Source organism: Argiope bruennichi, chromosome 11 (genome assembly GCF_947563725.1).
Source record: "Argiope bruennichi chromosome 11, qqArgBrue1.1, whole genome shotgun sequence".
NCBI classification, from domain to species: domain Eukaryota; kingdom Metazoa; phylum Arthropoda; class Arachnida; order Araneae; family Araneidae; genus Argiope; species Argiope bruennichi.
Genome location: NC_079161.1, coordinates 96,936,674 through 96,963,115, shown reverse-complemented (window position 1 = coordinate 96,963,115; position 26,442 = coordinate 96,936,674).

Sequence of the window (26,442 nt, the reverse complement as noted above, 5' to 3'; positions counted from 1 at the left end):
AAAATGTCTTTAAATTTTAAACGTTAAAATTAAATTAAATCCTTTATTTTTTGTCCTTAAATTCTCCTTGCAATTTAATAAAAATATGCTTTAATTAACATAAAAAATTGTTTTCTATTGATTCATAATTTGAGAATAATTCCAAAATTTTGACGATACGTCCATCCTTCTGTTTCTATGATGAAACAGCAACTAAGGCTGACAATTTAAGAAATCTTAGAAATAATTTGAAAAAAAAAAGATCGACACTTCACGTTTTTTGCATTCTATAAACAATAGATGAACTCTGATAAGACAATATATAATTGCATTGTCTCATCAGAGTTCATATATTCAGAGTTATTTGCAATTATCATATCAATACATAATTGCAAATAACTTATAAATGAGAAACCTATTATCGATGTTTTACTAATTCCAATTTTTTATTTATGAAATCATTGAGATATGTGACTTAAAAACTGTCTTATTTCTGCTATTGAAATATCTCATTTTATTAAATAAACTTTTTACAACAAATTTTTAGAGACATTTAGGCATTTCACAATAAAGTCTATATAGTTTCCATACTTTTAAGTGCAATTTATGTAAAAAAATTAATTTATATAAAGATAGTAAAAATTATGGAAAATGATACATACTGTTGAAGTTAAAAATAATGATGAAATTCAAGGATAGTTATAAAACCCACAATGCAAGGCAGAATGTTTCAAGTTACAAACCAGTATCCAATAAAATACTTCAAATAGAGATATTCAATCTTCAGTCATATAGTCCAGGCTTTATGCTTTATGATTACTACTGCTTGAATTATCTGAAGTCCTTACTTGAACTATCCGAAGCTTTTAAGCATTGACGAAAAGATATTTAAATCGAATTTGAATGATTCAGAATAATTATAGATGGGATTGATTTATCAGGAAAATATTCAAACATTCGTTATTCTTTGTGATAAATGTAGAAAACGAACGAATCTTATGTAAAAAATTAGAAAATCCTATGTACCATCAAAGAATATGTGATTTTCTTATTTTTTTTTTCTGGCTTTGTTTTTATTTCAAAACTAGCCGCCTTTGGCGACCAGCTGGTTCGCCAATCTTAATGTGCGTTTAAATTTTAATAATTAAATATTTTACGCAATTCCTACTTTAATAGATTCTTCATCAAAATATTTTAAAACTTCAAATTTTGATAGTCATATAATTCACTCATAATATTATAAACACCTTCAATCATAACGTAATATGTATCTCTCTAATTTTCTGTTAGTTCCCGTAGAATTTATACTATAAATTAAAGTGGAAAGGATTAATCTGCAATTAATATAATAATATTGTTTACTGAAACAAAGTATTTTTTTGTAATATGATTACTGATAACAGAGTCACTGAGCGTTTAAACTTTATGGGCAAAAAGAATATCTTTCATAATTTATGTAATATCTCAAGAATTTGTCAACAAAATTTTCTCAGATTCATCAGGAACAGATCGATTCATTAACAATGTTTAATTTTAAATGCATCAAACACTCAAAAAATAAAATGAATCGTTTAAAATAATCGGTCGAAAACAGGTTTTAAAAAACTACTTAAAAAAAGATGTACTTAAAACTATAAGCATATACAAAAAATATATAACTAACATAAATACAATTTACTTACAAAATCATGCAACTAACCTAAAAATAATTAAAATCGTCCGTTGATAATGGTTGTCATGGCAACAATCGGAACACAATGCGCAGGCGTGAATTTTCTTCGCCAATTACGGTAATGCAAATGCGTGAATTTTTCTACTCCAGTTGGGGTAACGCTATGCAGATTATACATTTTTAATTTCCTTTATTCTTTTTTATTTTAATTCAAAAGTACTTCCGAATGAATCTGAAACATGGATTAATTAACAATGTTTAATTTTAAATGTATAAAACATTAAGAAAATAAACAGAATCGTTTGAAATAATCCGCCGAAAAACATTTAACCCTAGCCTCATTACTGTTGGGAGAAAAAAAATGCTGAAGCCTTACTCATTTGGCGGTGGGGAAAATGGAAGATTTTTTTGGCGGGAAAGTTAGTTTTTAATTAATAATTAAAATTATAATTAAAATTTCAAAAAAAGGGACCCCAGGTGCACATTCCCGACGTCTAAGGTATACATGTACCAAATTTGATAGCTGTATGTCAAATGACCTTGCCTTTAGAGCGCCAACACACACACACACACACACATTGAGCTTTATTATAAGTATAGATAGACTTCTCTTAAGAATTAACCTTCGTATGGCTTATTTTGACCAACATAACAAAGTGAAAACAAAAGAAGTGAGTAAATAGAGTGAGTAAAGAAAAAAAAAATAAAGAAAGATTGCTTATTTTGGGTTACCAAAATTTTATATGGATTTTCAGTGTTGGCAATACGATGATATATCTAATTCTATTTGTTTAAAATTATTGTCTTCTTAAATTATCATATTTACGTATTTATAAATAAGTACACTGTCTGAAGATAAGCCCTTTGATAGATTACGTCGAGAATTTGAAATTTTATCAACAATGATAAATCTATATGCATAGTTTTCCCTTTAAGACATTTTTGTTTTTGGGTAATAAGATATCACTTAAATACGGTATAACAAACAGGCAAATTTCCCATGGACGTATTTATCCTCAAATATGATAACAATCTGAACATTTAAAGAATATCTTTGGGCATTTGAAGCTCTTTGGGCTTTCAGTTTTTTTCAGAGATATAATTGCTTATAGAAAACTTCAAAAAATTAGTGTCTGATGTCAGAAATGTTTACATTATTTAGATATTCACAAAACAATAGTGGTCGAATTATTTGACGATTATTATATTTTCTCTTTGCCCAATCTTTGAGTAAAATAACAAAAAAATGGCCACAAAGAGAGAATCGATAATTTGCCTTGTTTTTTATTCGTATGTTTTTTTTTTATTCTGGTTAATTAAATTTACTTAATTTTAAAATCCATCAATCATTGATATCGATTTTGGTCCTGTCAATAGCCCACATGCGATCTATCGATACACGGACTGAAGCTGAATGATAATGACATATTAATTGCCACGTGCAAATGAGGAATTGATATTTAACGCGCTCAAAATATCTCAGATTATTAATTAAATTATCCACATGTCCTTTCAATTTTCAGATGAGAATAAAAATGCAAAAATTAATTAGCTTTATATTAAAAAGCATTTGCTTTAAGTTCAAGGTTGAAATCTTTGATCTTAGTAAATGATTAATAGATACTTTATTGAATGAAAATCGTTTGGTGCAAATTTGACCTTTTAAATGGATACAAAAAATAATTTTTACCTTGCTGCAGATCACAATATTTTCTTCAATTTTATAAAATTATAAAAAAAAAATTATTTATTATTTAAATTTTTTCTTAAAAGCAATATAATAATAGAAATTTGAAGTCCATTATAAGATGGGTTGTGTGTGTGTGTGTGTGTGTGTAAAATATGTATAATAGGCAAATCATGAAAATGATAAATGATTAAATGTAAACACTTCTGAATCTGCACATTGCTCATTGCAAAATGACCTTTAAATATGGATTTTCTTATTCAAGTGATATTTGAAATTGAAATTTGTCATATTTGGGGACTGGAAATCTGAAACTCGGAGCTAGATAGAACTAGTAATTTCTAATCAATCTACTTCAAACAAAAATTTAGCACACATTATAAAATAAATAATAATTGTGTTTTCCATAGGCACGTGTCAATGTATATTGTATACACTGTCATGAAATTTATTGACTGCAAAATAAATCATAAAGAAATTAATCATCGTGGTTTTCCTTTATTAATGATTGCCGGCTTTTCGATTGTGCCATTTTTGCATATTTTTATTGAATGTGCGAATTAAATAACGCTTTTAAGAAGACTTGAAAGATCTGACCAAAACATTGTAGAAACATTTTTATTTTTGATTTATGTGCTTTTATATAATTTTTTTAAAATATCACTATTAATTGTAGCAACGAATGCGTGCACCATATTAACATAAGATAATGCACATTTAATCCTTCGAACTCAGATATTAGGCATTATTCAAGATCATGCATCATTTTCACAGTTTATGTTTTTATTTTTTAATATTGATTGTTAAAAATACCTACAGAGTAGTTAGAAGATATTTATTAACTTTTTCGAGAAATGGAACAAATATATATATTTGGAAAAAATAGACCTTGTATTTACTTCAAGTGAATAATTATGATTAAATTACTTTTTCTGGATACAAAGTGTTAATTTAGTCGCATTTGTGTGTGTATAATTGCAGTACTTTAAACAGAAGTATTTTTAAAACGAAAATAATTTTGTTATATAATAACCATTTAAACAATAGTGTTTTCAAAGATATATATAAAATGGGTTGGATAAGTGCTGATGAGATGTTATTTTTTTTTTTTCATTTCTTAAGCACAAGACATAACTTGTTAAAAATATGTCTATAAAATTATGTAAAATAAAATACATCTTGTAAATGAAAACAAGAAATATTAATGTATTATAAAGTTAGAAGAAACGTAGAGGCATTAAGCATTCAATGGAATAAAAATGAGCTTGAAATTTATATTGTAGAGTTTTCTAATTAGATGAAAAGTACTTTTTGCTCTTTAGCTGATATTCGTTTATTTAATCTTAAATTTCAATGCTTTCATATTTTATATTTTGCTTCATTTCATTCGATAATTATTAAATAAATATTTTTTCAACATTTATAAATATTATAAATATGAATTTGAATTTTCATTTTTCATCATATTAACTCGTTCAATTGTTCCACGAATTTTCTGAGACTTTGAAAAAAAAAAACCATAACATTTCTAATAACTTAAAAATAGCTAAAATATGTTGATTTTAAAAATTAACTAAAGCATTTAGGTAACTCAAAGCCAGATTCTTTAAAAATTCAGTTGAATGATCTTCTTTCATTTAGTAAAGAATTAGATTCTTAATTTCACAATAACATGAAATCTCTTTTCTTTTCAAAATTTATTAGGAATTCACCGCATTGTTTTCATTAATTATTAATCCTTTCTGATTTCACGGAATTAAAATAAGTGTAAAAAAATTTTTGAATTAATATTATTGATGCTGCTTTTGTTTTCGGTTTTGATTTATAAACTAATTTTTAATCCTTCTTTGTTTGAAGATAAATATTAATTAATTAAATTTGAAAGTTGAAGCCCTTCCATTATTTTTAAATGATACACTTTATGAATTCTTTAAATTAATTCGAAGTTATTAACCCATGTTTCAACTTATTTAAAAATTGCTATTCACAAAAGATATAAAATAATAATAAAAAAATCGCTATCTGGCAGGGAATTAATGACATTATTTAGAAGTTATTTATCATAGAAATATTCAAAAATCTTTCAAATCTTATAGACGGAAAAGTTTGTTAATATTATATATAGCAGTTTTCGTATTTGGAATTAAATATATATTTTTACGTATTATTGCATATTGTACAGATTAATTCTAATTAAAAAAAGTTAAAAGCTTTCTAAGGTTCATGTAAAACTTCCGAATAATAATGCATTCTCCTATATTGGCGTATTAGGCATGTAAATCGAATGACTAAATTCTTAATTCTTTAATTCTATGTTTTACACAACTGAGTGAAATTATTAAGGTGTACGTACACACTAGAATATTTTTTTTTAAATTTTAACTTTAAAAATCCAGTTTTTTCACAGTACATCATTAATATATGTTTAAACTCATTTCAGTTTGAAAAAACCATATTAAACTTGTTATTAATTAATTAAATAATATTTAATAAGCTAATTAGCATATTTATTTTTTTAAACACGATATCTTAAATTCTAATTTGTACAGACACACAATTCTAGTGGGAAATTATGCCTAATAGTAGTCTTCATGTTGTCTGCCTCAACCAAGTTATAAAAATATATAGTTGTTTTTTAATAATTTTTTCATCAACGATGAATAGAAAATGCGAGATTTTTTCTGTCATTAAAACTTTTAAACAGCTATAAAAAATTATTTCTATATATATTACTTAAATTGAGGGACAAAACATCCGCTATTTCATACAGATTATTTTGATATATAAATAATTGTATTTGGTAAATTTCTTGTTGAGTTATGATTGTTTGAATGAAGCAACATAATGGGAAAATATTATTATTCATAAAATGAGTTTAAAAAAAACCCCGTAACTAGAGTTTATAATGAAAGCACCTCAAGAAAAATAATTATAAATCGAGAAATATTTCGAATATTGACGACATATTAGTATCGTTTGAAAGCTAAAGGATCAGAACATTACTAAGCAATAAAAAATATTTGGTATTTTGAACGATTTTCGTAGTTTTAAGTGTGTACATACACCTTAAGTAATTTATAATGCAAAAAATCTTTAAAAAACACTTCATTATTCTTTATATTATTATTGCAGTTAAAATAAAAAATAAGATTCCTAAATAGGCTTTGTTATTTAATTAAGTAGCTAATATATTAAATCTGATATATTAGACAGAATTCGATAATAAATTTAAGTTAAAAAAACTCGCTCAACCAATTTAAAATTTCTGTTTCAAACAAAATTTAAATAATAATAATAATAATGAAGAAGAATTGATTAACACATTCCCTGACAGACAGTTATAACCATCATTTGCATATATGTGACTTCAATATAATATGAATACAAACGGCGGATGCACCCATCAGCAATAAAATTACAAAAATGTGCATGTTTTTTAGCTATAACATCCGCAATGATATTGCTCTATAAATATTTCAAAAGAAAAATCACTTTAATCAAAAAAATAAAAATATATCATTGCTAATTCTGACCATATTTTAAACTATGCTCGAATATATAAATTTTTAATAATGACAACGTCTTAATAATATTTGTAATAAAATTTTCCATCTTATTATTTTCCCCTTTTCTTAAAGTGGAAGTTTGTTTGCATCAGTTTCAGTTCTGAATCACGTGTCATTTCATGATTATGAATAAATAAATTTGCAATCACCTTTCGAATTCAGCCAAATAATACCAAAAGAATTATGTCAATTATCAATCCATTAATAACTTGAGACCGAATTTTAGTATTCCAGAAAGAGTACGTTTCTTATAGGAAAATTTCGTGAAAAATAGAGAAAAATGCCTTTATCTCTATATAAAAGACAAGATAAGTTCTCTTTTAAAAGGCCCTCGCGGTTATCCTTGTTTTTTCTTTTTATTTATAAATCTACTTTCACTCATCTCATCATGCATTGGAATAAGGGAACTATACAATGGAAATAGTGATTGCAGATGCAAGAGATTAGTTTCGGTATAGAAACCATTCTGATATTATATTTATATGCATGTTTTCAAGTCTAAAAACTATAGAAATAGCTATTTGTAATTGGGTGGAACAACAGGAACAACTTACACTCTAGGAATGGGATGTAACTTCGCGTAAAGTATATATAACTCCTTAAGTCATTTGGAAAATTTTATGGTATTAGAATATATATCTATCTACAATAGTTCCGAAAGTAATTATTTCACTGCAGTTCGCAAAAGTACATAGTATAATGTTAATATAAATTTAAATTACCTCTGGGATTCATTGAATAATATTGAAGGAATGAATGCATATTCATAATTTTCTATTACTTTTATTTTTTCCTCTGTTTTCCTTAAATGATATTTATCATTCAGTTAATTTTATATTATTATATGTCAGCAAAAAACAACCCTTATGTCTCCTTCATTGGGATGTTTATTAGAAATTTAAAAGAAAAAGTAAGAAAAATGCATTCCCTAATTTATTTTTGATGCATATTTTAAAAATACATTGCAATGCTAGCAAAAATTGTTGTACGTAAAAATTGTAAAAATTATTGACGTAATGGATCTTATTAAACCCCCCTTATATGAAAAACATAGTTAAACTCATTTATTTACGCACTAAAATATGTTATTTTAAATAGTTCCTTTCAAAATAATCTTATTGTTAAACAACTTTCAGAAGCACGATTTAGATCTGACTAAATATTTAATTTTTATTAATTTTCTAACTAATAAGTTCTTATTTTTCAGAAAATTTCCAAAGATAATGAGAATTACAACCGCTTTAAGGATTGGAAGAAAATTATATAGATTTCGGAATTTTCGACAAAATTAGTTACAGTTGCAGTAGTGAAAATGTAAGTATACGATTTTTTCTAGGACATACAAGATTAAAAGGTTTATAATAAAAGAAATATCAAAATATTGATGAAAATATCATCTAGGCCATTTATTATTTGGAGCTTACACATCAAGATAGTGCAATAAAAAATTAATAACAAAATTAAAAGTTAAAGTAAAGCAATGAAAAAAAATTCTGAGATTATCTTTTTGAATACGAAAAGATCACAAATTTAGAAAATATATCTGAATTTGAAATATTTCCGATAAAACCATACATAAAATGGGGAATCATCCGAATGAATGTAAACAATCCTTTAAACCGTTTTCCCCGAAAGGATTTGCAATATAATCCTTCTTAAGCCTGTTTGCATTATCGGGATCTTGGATTGGACGAGATTTAGACGATCAAAGTTTGTTGGACAAATAAAATAAGGTAAACTGACATAGGATTATCGTATATGAAATCGTATTATTAAGCAGAGATTTTGGGAAATTCGATTTCAACTAGGAGTATCAACTCACAAAACTTTATTACTAGTTCTTATAATTGCATTTTATGAAGCATTTCAATTCTGAGTCGAGAATTTTGGCTGAGTTGAATAAATTTAATCCTGGAGCGAATAGCATATCAAATCTTAATCTCCCACAAAATGAAATCAGCGGAAGTGACCACTCCAAAAACGTTCTCGTTATACCCTTTAATAAAGATGTCATCTCAGTGAATGCCTTTCATGGCATTGACGTACAATAGTTACGAAATATTAATCTTTGGAGTGAATTTAGCATTTTTACTGAATCTCTCGCGTAAACCTTGGCGAGTATTTTGGTGATTTATCCCTGGCATGTGGTAAAAATATCCAAAAATCGAATTTGTTTTCTGGTGAGTTCTTTCTAATCAATTAAAACAAAAAAATGACATGAAATTTCACTTGAAGTCACAAAATTATGTACCAAATTTGATATATATAAGTCATTGAGTTTTTGAGTTATTGTGTTTACATGTTTCTGAAAGTACACACCGACAGACGTCATCTCCTTGTTGGATTTATCTCGGCATTTGATAGGTTTCTAAACTATAGATGTTAAATCTGTGTACCGACTTTAATAAATCTAGCTCTCTTCGTTGTATAGTTATCGTGCTAAATTATATTCGGACAATAGTACAGACAGACTTCTTCTGAACGGATTTCGCTCAAAATGTGACAGAAATTTACAAATTTGATTTTACCACTCTATACCAAATTTCACCTATCTAGCTCATAGCACCTTTTATTTATCTATGTCACAGACAGACGAATGAATCAGGGAGTTCTGAAACATGGCGATTCGTCAAAATTCGGAGTTCGAATAGTTTAACGTGTATCATACTTCGTAATCACACCTACCCTTCAATCCAATATTAAATAATAATAATAATAATTTTATGCCAACAAGAATAGTGGTAAACAAAAATACAAATCAACACTTCGAGGATCCTTAAAATAACTTAAGATTCTTAGCTTTCGCATATGCGGGAATAAATTTCAGTTATATTTTGCTTCCAAAAAGTAAAAATAAATGCATTATCTAATAATGTTTTGATACTTGAACTTTTTATTTCCATTTGTGTTTATGAACAATATTATAATAATTATAAATAAGGCCGATTTATCTTGTGAAATTTGAGGTTTCAGTTAAAAAAATGAGCACTTAAACAAAAGGCAACACATTTGAACAGAAACCAATGTCCTTCCATTGTTATAAAATATGGAGCTCGTTATACAATAATTTTTTTAAGAAATAATTCAACCTGCACGATATTTATAAGGAAATAATATTTCCATTTTGCAGTAATTACAATTATATTCTGCGTGTGATCTTATATGAGCGAAAATAATAATTCTGGATTTCCACAGAGACTATCATCGACGTTTAAATGTAGCAACTTTTTATAAAATTTTATGGCGATGGAAATCATTTTTTAAAACATTTATTTCCTACTTTTTCCGTTGACTAAATCTCTACATGTTGTAACATTACAACAATTTGGGAAACGATATTTGATTCAACGAATCCATGGTCAGTAGCATTTAAATGCGAAATAAAAAGTTGTCGACATTTTTTTTTAATTTTAGAAAGTGCTCCTAAATGCATCCTTTTAGGACGATATCGAAAACATAACTGAATAATTATTAAATAAATGAACTGAAATTTGGCATGCCCATATAAAACAGCCTTGTTTTTTAGTACTTTGCCCATATTTACATATATACATGATATTTATTTATTTACTCATATATACATGAATAAATGTATACATTTTAACATTAGAAATTTAAAATTATGTTAGCTCATAATTTCGAAACGGACATACACAGACTAATAAAACTTGATTCTGAGAGAAAAAAAAAATTGATGCAGTTTTAAAGTTCAATGAGGTTTTTATTTCAATATATAAACATCCCTTGTGAAAGTTTTAATTCAAAAATCTTCAAAACTGTATTAATTCCTTTCTAATAATACATTTTTTATGATTGTATTATGAATAATACCGGAATAAAGCAGGCTGCCCCCCCCCTCCTTTTCATGAATATACTGCTTATTCAACAGCCTGATTTATCGCAGTCCCGAAGAAATTTTAGATTTTCATAAACAATCTTTTCTTAAACACTTAAGGCGAAAATACTGAATCGCCTCTCCATTAAATACTCTCAGCAAAATTTCTCAATGCAATGGAACTTTGAATGCCTTCTTATAAGGTATATGTGTGCTAGTTCTGAGTGGTAGGATGCATGAAGCGTTTAGGGTACTAATCCTGATTGAACTCTTTCAGGGTGTTTTTACTTCTCAATTTATGAAAATTTCGATTCAAACATATTTCAGTGTATATTAATTCCTTTCGAATGAAATCCTTTTCTCATGACTGCACGATGGACGATGACAGAATAAAGCTTTTCCACCCTTTTTTTCCGTGACTGTTCATTAGGTTCTTTTTTATCGCTTTCCTATTTACAGTTTTATGGTAATTGCAACAAGCACTGAATAATGGAATTATTTAAGCTCATAGTACCTATTATTATTCCAGGTGTTTCTTCCTTCACTAATTTCACTAGAAAATTGTTTGTAACCAATATCATTTTTTAAATATATGTTTCGTTTTATGTACGTTGTTTCAGTCAATAAGTTTTTCTGCACTTCTGTCCAGAAATATTATAGTAAAAAAAAAAACTTTTCTCCTCATGTCCAAGAAAGCATTTAATGACCGGAATGCTTAATAATAAGGAGATATGAGATGATGATCTGTTCTGATGTTCACTGAACATTTCTGCATTGCAATCCTGAGAGATTTGATTTTGGGCAGAAAAATAAAAATATCACCTTCTTTCAACCGGTAAAATAAATTGTAAATTTTTCCCTTGTATAAGAAATACACCTCTGTTTCAATGAATAAAGAATATCATTGGGACGTCTCCTCCGGTTTCAGAAATCTTATTTATATCAATAGTTGTGTGTAGATTTATTCTAACTTTTGCATGAAGGAAATTTCAAAAATGTGTATCAAATAACAACAATCTAATTTTGAAATTTTCGAATAACTTCCTTTTTTTTTTCTTTTTTCTTGCAGTCCATAATCTCGGGTGGAACCTGACTTTTCTCAAAACCCATACCTTACAGTCCAGTTTCTGGCTAAAGCCTTCCACTTAATCTGTTTTCCAATCAGTCAATCCACCTAAGTTTGGTCTTCCCTTTTTTTCAGTTTCCAAATGATTTAGCAAAAAAGATCTTTTAGTGATTTTGAAAAATTATCAAAAATAGTCTTACGTATCTTTCCTTAAATGTTCTTCCTCAGTATGAAATAAAGGTGCTATCTTTCCCCTACTACTTCTGTAAAACAATTCTGAACATCAGATTAAACCGTCGATACTTCGAAGGCTTAGATTCTCATCTTCGGAATTCCAACTTATGAACTTTGTTTATTGCAGTATTGTAAACAAAACTGTCGTAAAATCCCTGCTAGAGACCGCTGGGATAAAACTTCGTTGCCACTATTATCAAAATGGCGTGTCATCCACGAAATAGAAAGCGTTTGCGTTTTGGTATATGCCAAAGTATCTTCGTTTATCAAATTTTTTTCGTCCGATATTAGTAAGGAACCATTACATCGTCACGATATCGAACAGTGGATAAAGCAGTTTTAGGGTGCTTATGTAAGAAAACCAGCGCAAAAGAAATATCCGCTAACATCGAAGTGGTTGAAAAAAAATTCTTGAAACGTGTCGTGCAAGTGCAAAACTATATGTTTCGGAGATGTTGCATACATTGATAGAGGCTATTTTATCCCGAATGTTGCAAGAAATAAAATACCGTATTGATATTTGCTGTGTTACCGTAAAGGAGCACATAGAACAACTATAAAAACTTGAAAAAAATGAAGTTTCATTATAAGTTTTATCTATCAAAATAAATTAATAATGGAGTTCTCGCTGTGCTTTATTTTTATCCCTTTCAATATGAATCACCCTGTATTTTCTCTTCATGTACTTCGAATATCAGAAAGAAAAGAAATGATTATAAACTCAAAAAATTTTCATCTGAAAAGTTAAAAGGCTTTAGAAAACTTTAAAAAATCTGCATCTATGCTTCTCCCACAATTTTAGAAACAGAAAAGAAAATTAATCAATTTTTTTCAAAAGTATTGGATTAATATAATATAATGTGTTTGCTTCATTTTCTTCCTATGATATGCTGTGAACTATTAACAAAAATATCTGAATATATCAAGCAGATTTCAAAAAAAAAAATCTAAATTGTTCTTCTTTTAAAGAGAATAATTCTCCTTTTATCAGGTGATAATATCTTCGCCGGACAAAGACAGAACACGCCAATAGAAAAAAAAATAACGGAAAAAGATACTGTAAAGACATTTATCACACAATAAATGCTCAATCAAAACGATTTTTGTCTTGGTATAGTTTGCTGTGTTTGGGTCATTTCATCCATTTTGGTCACACAATAGAAGATGGATTCTTTTCTTTTTCAAGTCAGTTTGATTCCGTTGGCAAATAGATACAGGGGTGGCATCGTCTTTAGTTCTTTTGTTTATTTTTTTAACTGAGATCTCTTTAAACTCTTGGTTTATAGAAGCCAAGAGTTTTTTTTTTAATTGAAGGCTTTTTTTTTCATTAAAATTCTGACTTTCTTTTCATTTAATTGATGATTCGTTTAGAAATATCACGAGTGTTTTTTAATTCATTTTTATCATTTTAAATCTTAGTTGGATGTAGAGAACGACACTTAAGCTTTCACTATCTCTCAAAATATTAACTCATGAACAATTGAAATACTTTGAACTCATCTGATTTTTCTGTTAGTTAATGGTCATTTCAGAGAAACCAAGCTTCAAGCACGAAACGTCTCACATGCGAAGATGAGTAGATTAATAACAAGAAAATATTTTCCCTTTTAATTTTGAATGAGAAAGAAAATATAGAACTCTGAATGTTTTCAAAATCATAAGTTTGTGAACTATGCTGTTATACTAGCAACTAATAGCCACAATACTAAACAAATGCGAGAAATATCTTAGATGTCAGTATTTTAAAGAATGCCCCCGAAAATGAGGAAAAATGTTTACTGCTATGAGTTATGACTCATAAGTAATTACAGTTACAAAATTTCAAAATGTCTACATTGCATTGCATACAAGACAGACGATATGGTATTCAAAAAGATTCAAAGCTAGTTCTGTAACAGGCCCATAATCAGCAATGTAAGTCACAGACACAATAATAAGTACATTGATATTTATGTCATCGGTTCATGAGGCATCACTTGTTCTGTATTTATGATAATTCCAGCTTTTAGCAATGTCAAAGAACGAACTTAAGATTCCGTTTACAGTTTGCAAATTTTTCATAGAGACATTACATTGTGCAGAAGGTTTAACTCAATTCTTTGAACAGTTTTTAACTTTGTAGCATAACACTATACTTTACTCATAATATCAATATGATGATTGTGTAAGGAATTGTGACCAGCAAAAGATATCTTTGGTAAATAACAAGAGTAAATATTTCTGTTTTAACAATGAAAATTGCATTTAAAATAATAAAAATATTTTAAAATATTCTCAATAATTTACTTCCTATATTAAAACAGTCCACTTATAAGGATATTAAGTAATTTTAGAACAATGCATTGTTCTCTAATGATTTTCAACGGCATTTTAAAAGAAAGCTTATTTCTGAATTTTGAATTTTTAGATGACTTCACATTTTATGGTAATATTTGATAAGTTACAGAGTCAAAACCAACTAGAAGTTTGCTGCATAATATTTCTACATATATATATATATATATATATATATATATATATATATATATATATATATATAGAATTTTGAAATTTTCGAATGGCAACACCCACTTTTTCCTTGCACAAATTGATCAGCGTATTGAAAAACCACAAATGGCGTTTGAACGATTAGCGTGTGACGAAAATTGCCGCCTTAAAGCATATGCAAAAAAGAGCATTATAAAGGACCAATGACAACACAGAGAGGAAAGAGAAAAAAAGTTTTTGTTGGAATGGAAAGTTATAATTACAGGTTTTCAACGTGTTCATCTTCGCAGGCGACAACGCATTGCATTCGGGAGATTGTGGACAACAATGCCGAACGTAGCATGAAAGGAGGAATCTGCATAACTTCACGTGTTATGGCATCTTGCAATTCTGACACAGTTGCAGAATTCCGTTATTCCTGAATTGCAGCAACGAAATGTCATTAGGGACATTGTATGGATGCAAGATGGGGCTCCTCCACACGTCTCCCAATGTGTTCGACCAGTGCTGCAACAACACTTTGGTGATAGTGTCATCTCTAGTAACTTTGCAGTTTCGTGGCCCGACTCACTCCTATGGATTTCTGGTTCTGGGGTTATCTGAAATCTAAGGTATACACGCCTAGTCCACGAGATGTGTCAGAATTGCAAGATGTCATAACACGTGGAGTTATGCAGATTCCTCCTTTCATGCTACGTTCGGCATTGTTGTCCACAATCTCCCGAATGCAATGCGTTGTCGCCTGCGAAGATGAACACGTTGAAAACCTGTAATTATAACTTTCCATTCCAACAAAAACTTTTTTTCTCTTTCCTCTCTGTGTTGTCATTGGTCCTTTATAATGCTCTTTTTTGCATATGCTTTAAGGCGGCAATTTTCGTCACACGCTAATCGTTCAAACGCCATTTGTGGTTTTTCAATACGCTGATCAATTTGCTCAAGAAAAAAGTGGATGTTGCCATTCGAAAATTTCAAAATTATCTCACTGTAACCGTAACCGTGAGTTCTGCGTTGCTTAGAATCATCACAATCTCCAGCGCATACCTTGAAACCACCATGTCTGAAATTTTGGTTCGATTGGTTGAGCGGATAGGCCGCTAGGGTTTCATATATAGGGGAAGTTTTTTTTGGACCACCCTGTATATTTATATATATATATATATATATATATATATATATATATATATATATATATATATATATATATATATATTTGAAAATAAAAAAAATAATAATGTTTATATTTCTCACTGACAGAAAAATAAAAACAATTTCTTCAGTTTTTATACATTTTGAGTTATTTGTTGACAGATTAATTAAGGAAAAGTGCTGATGTTGAAATATTGAAGAAAAAATATTCATTCTTTTTTTTTTCTTTTTTCAAAATCATGTATTGATCTGTATAACACCGTACACTGCCGTATTTCTATTCCATCTCCATATTGAAATTGAGAATTGTCCTTGTTGATTATGGCTTTAATAAAAGTTTTCTATTAATTTTAATTTTTTTTTATTCAGAAACGAAAGAATCCCTTGAGTTTAATTAAATGACTTGTTTTATGTTTCTGATATTTATTACTCCGAGCACAATCGCGAACAATGAACACTTTATTTGAAACAGAAGATACTTTTTTTTTAATTTTCTGGAAGATTTTAATCAACTGCAGTTCGTTGTGGTAACGCAATTAGAAACCAATTCCAATAGATCAATTTCAGAACTGGTAATTTTCGGTACATTTTCTTTTACGTTTTTGCATAAATCTACAGAAAACAATTCTGAAGATATTTTTCGAAAATATATTAATGCTCTCAGGGCAATTTATTGTGTAATGGATAATAGTAAAATTGCATTAAGTCGCACGGCAACCGCTTGCGTAAATGTTTTTGAAATAAATCGAATAGGTTTTCATAATAATTCCAAAAATTGTTGAAGTTCCTATTTCCTAATAATTAGTTCAAAATAAGCAATCGACATTTTTAATTTAAAAAAAAGATAAATTCATTTTATATTTTTATTATTTATTAGCTGATAGTCGGTGCGTTGCTGCCACACAAGAAATAAATTTGGAAATATTGTATGTAATTTAAAATAACTGTTCTTGTTTAATTAGGAATTATGTTCATTGAAATAAAATGATATATAAAGAAGAAGTGCAATTAATATTTATTCTATTTTTTGAGTTCATTATTCAAGTGCTTTAGGGTAGACAATATCTTTTGTTTTTTCATCTTCCACAAAAACAAATACATTCCTTGGCTGTCCGATTCGTGAGTATCCAGCATACAACGGGCCGTTTGAAAAACATGGGTTTTCTGGGTTCACACTGCACACTTGAAGTGATTGACGGTCATCGAGAATGCAAGTCGAATGAGGAACTGCAGTCGTTTGAAATAAAAAAAAGCCTGTTGGTGGGAATAATGGAAATGCGTGGAATGAGCACATCTTCACCAATCGACATTCAGTTTAGAAAAGTTGCTTCGCTTCTTGCCGCATATTGTTTTTTTTTTGTTTTTTTTATTCTGATGTGTGTGATCAGGTAGCATATGAATGTTGTCTTTCATTTCTTCCCACATGTTTATCCTGATATTCTGAGCATCGTGAATTTGTATTTCGTAGACGAGCTGCCTTATTGCTCGCTTGTCGTTCCTCGTTTGTTTGAAAAGCTCGAATTGGCTTATTTCTACGTGCTGCGTTGGTAGACCTATTAAGTGAAGGTTTGGGGAACATATTTTTTGTCGATACAATCAGCACGACATACGGGTGTATAACCGAAATATCGTTTGTCGATTCACTGAATAAATAGAAAAATTGCTGTTTGCGCTGATAGATTTTCAATTCTGTATAACTTAATTTGATCGGCATCGATAATAATAATTGTATTTTGTATGTGTGAGATAAACTCTGAATAATATGTGCGGTTTGTCGCAGTCAAAATATTGTGCACACTGGATAACAATACCGTGTGTAATTCAGTGATTTTACAATTTCGAATCGTAGTTCATTGACTAATTACATATGATAATATGAAATTGCATACAGCATATTATTCAGTTTTATTTCTAAAACTAACAGCTTGAACTTTCCTCCTTTTATGTAAATACTCATTTTTACGTTACATCACTGAAAATTTTAAATTACGATATTGTTTTAGCCGTAATTATTTACATATTACGGCTGTGCACATATCACCAGTCCACCATTTAATGTTCAAAGTATCCATACATTTCGAAAGTTGATGATTCCTTTAAAATCCCTTACTTAACCCTAATTTAATTTCTTTATTTAAATTATTCGGGAACTGAAGTTTATATCAACTTCATTATACTTAAAAATAAAAAAATACGTAATAATAACACAATATATTGTCCGAAAAATATAAATAAGTTTCAAGAAATTTTTCGCACTGGTAATAGGTTTATGAAAGCTAGTTTTAACACTCGCAATCTATAATAAAGTATATTTGCTTCATGAATTTCAAATTAATTAATAAAATGTGTGAAATAAATAGAAAGAAATGAAATTAATAAATGAAATTTCACAGTCCTTTCTTACAAACAAACTGCTAGATAGTATCAAATTCCTTTCTATAAACTGTAAATTAAATTTTTTTATAATCATTTTTTTATCTTCATTAAATGTTGAGAAATCTGAAAATATTTGTATTAAAGAACCATTCCCTGAACTGAATGAAATTTTGTAAGATTCATTTTCATAATAAGGATTTACAATATAGCCCGACACAATGCATTTGAAAAAGATGAGAAAAGATAAATTCGAGTATTTTTTAAAAAGGAAAAGGAGAAATTTTTCTTTATTTATCGAAACATTATTACTCATTTTCGAACGCTAGTAGATGTTTTTTAATGCTTTAGCTAAGGAAATCGTATACAAATTTCCAATAAAATCAATTGGATAAATGACATGTAATTGACCAAATATCTGAGACCAGAAATGTTTGTAAGTCCCAGTTCCTTAATTAAATAAGAAAACCTTTACTAATGTCAGTTCAAGCAGGTTATTACTAATGTCAGTTCAGTCAAAACTGTATTTAAATTATCTTTTCTAAAACTTAATAAACGATTTTAATTAAAGGTGAATTTTTCAATTCATTTGCTGATTAAGGTTTAGGATTTCTGATTTATTAAATAAATTATATTTGATTCAAACTATCCACATTGTCAATTTAAATAATTTTAAGTCTACTTAATAACAGAGTAATGAGAACTAATAAATATTTAACCCCTTCGGTTTTTGCCTATTATTCCAAAACTCATAATTAATTAACAAAATTACATACATCTTAATTTTTTGGCTTGGAAGTACAAACTTTTCAGCAAAAATATTTTAATTAAATTAATTAAGATATAGGTTTAAAATAATTTAATTAAGAAATCAGTTTGAAAAAGTATTATTAGCCGAGATTTGTTAACCTTCTTTTGCTGTAGAACAAATCTTGATAAATTAGCAATTTTAGTTCCTCGTTCCAAATGTCTCCAAGTCATTTATTAATGAAGCATTCTCATAGGAATTCAGGCTTAATAGGTGTATCTGCGTTTCATTTCTTCTTCTTCTGATATCTGTGGAAATTCTCTAATTATTCAAACGCAATCTTACTTTTTTTGTAGTAATGATGAGTCTAAGAAAAATTGACTTCAGGTTGTTGAAATATAATCCATTTTAATGACGCTTTGCGTAAGGAGAAAAGATATATTTATGCCATTCGTTAATTTCTACTCACAAAAGAATTTACGATTAATTGCTAAAATATAAGTTATAATTGGGAAGAATGTTTTAATTTATCTGAAGATTTTTCCACCAACATACTTTGGTTTAAGTTCAATTTAAAAAGCATTCTAAAAAAATATTCTGGAAGATAAATACCTTTTTTAATTTGATTACTCACGAAAGAAATAAAATGATTACCACCAAGAGAAGAAAATGAAAAAAAAAATATCATTATATTCCGAAATGACTGATTTTTTTTCACATATTTAAAATAACTAAGCAAAATAATTTATTTAAGCAATTATTATGTATTAGATTTACGATTGCAATATTAAATACAATTAAAAATATTTGATATTTGTATATTACTGTTAATTATAGAACATAGAAAATACGAGCCTCAATAAAATTATATTGATTGCTATTGTAAATCTTATGCATAGTAATTATTTTTTTTAATTATTTTGCTTAGATATTTTATATATGTGTAAAAAATAAGTTGCTTCGGAATACAATGATATTTATTTTTATTTCTTTGTGAGTAATCAGATCATAAAATAATTTGTATTCCAATGATGTCGACAATAATTTACTTTTTTCGCATTTCTATGATGTATAAATTGATAAAATTATAATACTAAATTAAAAAAAATACTGCTCTCTTTATTCAATTAAAATATAAAAGAATACGTTATTTTATAATTTCAATAAAAGAAAAATTCTTTTAACTCAAATCAATGCTCAATCGTAAAATAAAGATCCCGTATATTTAGCAAAAGATAATGAAAGATTGAATGATAATATTATTTTGTTTATTCGCTGAGATTTGACAGCTTTTATATAATTAAAATATAATTAATATCTTCAAAATCAATGATCTGCTGTTTTCCTCACTTTAGTTAAAATAAAAATAAATAGAGCAGAAAAATAAGAAAGTAGAAATTTAAGATATGTGACTGCATTCGGAATGAGTCTTTTGAAAATAATTCGAAAATTGTTATATTTTTGAACGTTGCTAAAAACAGATTGAAAAAACATGTATAAAACCAAAATATAGCAGTTAAATGCAAAAAGTGTTTTAAAAATGCTGCGAATGGGATTTCATTGATTAAAATGAGATATAAAGCAAAAATCTTCTAATTTAGAGTTTTAATAAATGATTTCCCTTAAACTATAAATTATTTTAGATGAATACATTACTTATTCTGCTGTTCAGAAACTGCAGCACATATTGATAAATTATTATATCAAATTTGAACAAAAATTATGCATTAGAGTATAATTTATGAAGTTATTCTTAAGACAATTCCATCGTATTCTATATTTGAAAAAATAGCATCTAAAGGTGATAAATAGTATTAAAAGATATGCAAATTCAAATATGAAAATCAGTGTAATTTCCCAATATATAGACAGGATAAAAGTCCTGGAGATTTTATAAAGACACCTGCTCAAATATTAAGAATATTAAATTTTTTTTTAAATCACAATTTTCTAAAGAAGTAACTTTTTAAAATATTCACACACTTTGAAACAATAGTTAAATAATCATTTAAATTTTATGGTAAAACTCCTAAAATAATTCACTTAAAAAATTAAATATAGAGTTTTTTATAAACTTACCTTTTAATTTGATGCTAAACTAATACAGGATATTTAATATTTAAGGTTAATTTTTTCCATCTCTCAGGAATTCCCTCTTTCCAAAATTATTTGAGTTAATTTGCAAAATATATCTCTAGGTGTATTTTCATTTCACTTAAGCATGAACAGCAGCAGAAAACCTTTTTTAACGAAAAGAAAAAAATAATAATTGAATGCAGCGTTATCTGTTTGTTTATTAAGAATACGTTACATCGTCCTAGTTAGATTCTTACAGCTTTTTCCTGACAGTCAATTAAATTTGCTGGTTTCTTTTGTCGTAATGAGATACGACGTTTTGTCGTTTCGCTAATTATGACAGCTTTTCTCACTTTCTCTGTGATGGGTGTTTCAACTTATTTTGATTGTTGTACTTTTGGTTTCTTCTTGAGGAAGAAGTTCGTAGAAGACTAAACCTTTCCTGCCTCATCAAACTGGCAAAATAATTCTTGTTTAGATTTCAGGTCAGTTGAAAACCCATTGTATTTAGACCAAATGCATTTTCAATGCATAGATACAAAATCCAAATTTCTTTCTTCAGTGACAAGTCTCTTTAAAGGATAATCATTTTATATTGCTGAAGAAGTAAATATTATGCGATTCATATGTCTGATTTCCATTAATTGGTGTGGAAACTAACTTCACATCGATTGAAGTATTCCATCCCGGTTATGTCATTATATGCCTTTACACTGGGGACATTAGTAGCGTTATTTTGTGCAAACTAGATTTCGAACTTTCAGAGTGTATAGCCTTGATAAGGCTAGTACCCACCATTTCTTGGCAGCCACTGCGGTCATCATTTTTTTCCCTCGGTATTGGCAGCTATAAGAAAACTGCTGAAAGTCACAAAAGTCGTAACACCACGCCTCTCTAAACGATAAAAGTTTCGTCCGTCGGACACAAACTTTGGATTGTAACCATTTTTTGAAGCAATGAAACATAATTAGGGATTGCAATACCGGACCAAAATTTCAATACCGGTATTCGGTATTTTTTAAATCCCAATACCGGGATACCGGTTTTAATACCGGTATTAGAAATTTTAGAAAAAGAAAGAGAACACAGGTGTTTCTTTGTTTTATTTGCCAGTTTTGTTAGAAAGTGTAAATATCTCAAAAAATAATTTGTAACTTATAAATTATAACAGTATATAATCACAAAAAGTAAAGAAACATCTTATTTATTTAAATCACAAAAAAAAGAGTAAATATCACTATTTAATCAGTGGTACTATTACAAATTTTTGAAATGTGATCTTAAAAAAACCTAATGCATCCATTGTACTGTCATTAAGCCTGAAAAGTAATGTTGTGTAAAAATGACCAGCTGTCGAAAACGCTCTTTCGGCATCTACGCTAGTTAGTGATACTGTTAGCAATGAGCGATATACTTTTTCCAAGTATTTACCTCTAAATCCCTCATCTTCACATAAATCGATTTCTTGTCGGATGGTTTTGGATATAGCCGATTTCTGTATTGTATTTTGGTTCGTTGAATTTTTTTTATTTATCGCTATTTATAATTTTTGTTCAAGAGACAATTCCTTTTCACAATCGACAGTAGTGACATCATAATCTTCGATAATTGAACCGATTTCTTCTGAATGTGGATAGGTTTGTGGGTAAAAAGTTTTAAGAAAATTTACTCTAAACTTTATCAGATTTGAATTGGTTATTTTCTTTTCTACTTTTTCATTTTTAAAATCATTATAATTATGTAAATACCATAAGACATTTTCTATTTCGGTATGCCTATCTTCTGTGTGATTTTTCAATGTAATATATAATTCTTCAGATAGTGATGTGTGCTGTTCTTTCAGTGACTGCAACATGAAATTTATTGTTAATTAGAATCTCTCCGACATTAGAATCTAATATTAACTCCGACTCTATAAATTAGAATCTCTCCGACATAATGCCTCAATAATCAATTTTATTGGAAGTAGAGCTGATATAGTTCTGGATATTAAGTCGAATTCACTATCTGAAAAACTAATTTACAGATTTAAGTCGATTATTTCTTTTTGAATTGGATTTCTCAGTTTCAAAAATCGTTCCATCATTAGGAGTAAACTGTTCCAACGTGTTTTAGAATCTAATATTAACATATATTCTGTTTTATTTTCAGTTAGTATATATTTTAGCAATATATCCTTTTTATAGGGGAACGTTTAAATATCTTAACTTTTTTTCGAACTTAATAAATTATAGGAAGCAATTCTTGATAGGTTAATATTTCATCCTCATTAGCAATATCTTCTTCAACAATTACATTGCCATTATCTTCATTGTCAATATCACTCTCACTCTTACTCTTTTCAAAGTTGGAATCCAAAATTTCTATATCCACAGTATTTCGATTCTTCTGTTCTTCATTTTTTTGGTATAATACATCTGTTACTCCTAATTGAATTCCATGTGCATAGCACAACTGCTGATTTGCACCAATCAACTTTCCAACTTATTTCATAATTGTTGCCCCATCAGTCGTTATGGACACACTATTTTCTTTCAGGATAATCCATGTTTCTCTAATTTAGATTTAAGCAATTAATTAAGCCATTAATTATGTAATTAATTTCCCCCGTTAGGAAGACATAAAAACAAAAACGTATACTATTTTGGTATGTTCGCGATACCTGAACATATAATGGAGACAATTTTAAAAATTTCTAGTAAATACCGAAAAACCGGTATTTAAACTTTTGAATACCGGTATTACAAAATTGTACAAATGGCTCAAAATACCGGTATTCGGTATCCCGGTATACCGGTATTGCTATCCCTAAACATAACATACTGGTAGGGTTCCTTTAGCTGTTCATATGAAACGGTATAATTTTTTTTTTAAAAATAAACTATGTTCACAAAGCAACTTCAAGAAAACTAGAAAGCAATTGAAACCGATACCATAGAGTGTTCATACACAAGTTTGCATGATTATATAAACATAGCCAGTTAAAGTTCATTTACTAGGGCGGAATAAAAGAAAGTTATGGCATACCCTTATGAAATTAGAATCATTCATAACGTCTTAAACGGAAGGATTTTCTATAATTCTATTTTATCATAACTGACTACCTCCGAAGCGTCCGAAGGCACACTGAAATATCTGAATGAACGTACCATGTTACAGCAATGGCAGTAACTAAAGTTGAACAATTTAGGCTATCACCAGCCATGACAAAATCCCTCCCAGAGGAAGAATGTCCCATCATCAGTAGGAGGTAGGCAACTCATGAAATTTCTATACCCACAAGGATGGCGAGAACCAACCACCTTTCTGGAAGCTTATCAGCCCCTCCCCCCTCCAAAGTCTGAGGTGTCCTCTGGGATGTAGTTATAAGATATAAAAAATTTGGTTTAACTTAATTGAATAAAAGTTCAAGATACCTAGAATAAAAATTAGTTAAATATGCATAAATGTAAAATTATGCAGAGTTGTATTTCAATTACATTATCACTATAGTATGTCACTTATTGTACTATAAAAAAATAGAATTAAGGTGAGGAAACTGATCATTGAATGAAATCTCTAAACAAATGGTAATCATCTAAGTCATGATATAGTGATCTTAAAATTTATTTTCACTCGTACTTTTATATCTTAGCATTAATTAAAGATCTGTCTTCTCTCAGTTACTATTTTTTACCATTATCTTTCATACTCATATTGCTACTGACCGTTCATATTACCATTATATTCACATATAACTCATATTACCATTTTGCCAATATGGATACCGTCTATAAAAAAGCAAATAATTTTCTTTTGCATTTTAAAATATTTCATTTCTAAGATATGTTGTATCCATACAACTTGAAAGAGCTCATAATCAGAGAGAAGTAATAACACGCATTTTAAAAGAATTTATAAAATGCATCATTGCATATTTTTATGCATTAATAAATGACGTTAGATTTTTTTTTATTCGTAGCATAACCATTGTTTTTAGATTAGATATGTAGTTAATCAATGATATATAAAATTGTCTCTTGAAATTAGCTATCAGAAAATTATTTTGCAATTGATATAAAGCATTAATATTAAAGACAAATAATCATTTATAATTATAAAAAAAACTGCAGCAAACACCATACTAAATTTTTTAAAACAAATTTTATCCAGGCGTCTGAAATTTGAATAACCTTTTTTTTAATATCCATTCCAGAATGGTAGCTTTTTACGCGTTATCTGAAATATAACGAATTATTCACTCCCTATTATGATTTATTTATTTTGGATAGTCGTCACGGTATCTTAAGTTTATTGAAATAGAAATTGACAGAAAAGGGAAGTTTAATGATATGAGAAAAAGAGGGTATGATTTTTCGTTACCATTTGCTTTTCTTAATTCTGAACTATCAAAAATATTTAATATCATAAAGCTATTCTTATAACAATTACAAAATTTTAAAACAAAAGAACTCCGCTATCTTCAATTAAAATATGTATTTATTTATTTTACACTTTTTAAATTTGTAAATAAAAAAAATCGAAATTTTTAGTGTAATATAAATTCAAATTTATATTACACTAAAATAAAGGATTTTCATGGTGTTAGAATACATTCATTTAAAAATATTCTTAATTCATTTCAATTTGTTTTAAACCTTACAGATTTTTTTTCTAAAAAATGCAAAAATAAGGAAATATGTTCTTAAATAATTTTTTTTGTTGCGGAAGAATAACATCAATTATATATATATATATATATATATATATATATATATATATATATATATATATATATATATATATATATATAAAAGATTAGTCAGAGGCGGTCACTTCAAATGATTAAACACTTAATTTCAACATGTAAATATTACCACAACTGAAGAAACATTTCCACCTTTAAATAATTATATATTGCATTGTGTGTTGTACGGTTTTTCGTTTGAATGCGAAGTTGTTATAAAAACAGAATGAAAATTCTGCTGATATAAAATGTCGGAGGACTAAGGAATGATTTCATTGTTTTTCTTTTTTAAAAACTGTTGATTCATAAATTTTCAACTTCGCAAAAAACGATTTTGTTCAAGGTTTTAGATCAGGGAGGAAGAGAGATACATGTGCCGTCAATTGTCGGCCATTACTTCATGCGTAAAAAAAATCTCTACAATCTGTTAGTCCAAAATACGCAATTTTTGGCATTATGTTTGTATGCCTGTTAATCTATTTGAACATGATAACTAAAAAAAGTTTTGATCAATTGAGTGAGTGTAAAAGTTCTACCCGTTTTTGAATGTGCATATTTGCAATGGAATTGACATCACACATGGCATTCTAATGAGGCAAATCGTCAGCCAATCAAATGTTTGATGCCTGGCATATAAATGCATCGTATCTCACAAAGTTTATCATCTTAAAAAAAATCTCAGAAGGTGTAATATGGAAAGTGAGAAGGAGCATATAAGACATTGTTTGTTATACGAGTTCGACAAAAAGAGTGTGGCAGCCGTTGAATATCGCAATGTTAGTCAAGTTAATGGAGAGGTTGCAATAGATGAAAGCACATGTCGTCGATGGTTTCGTTACTTTAA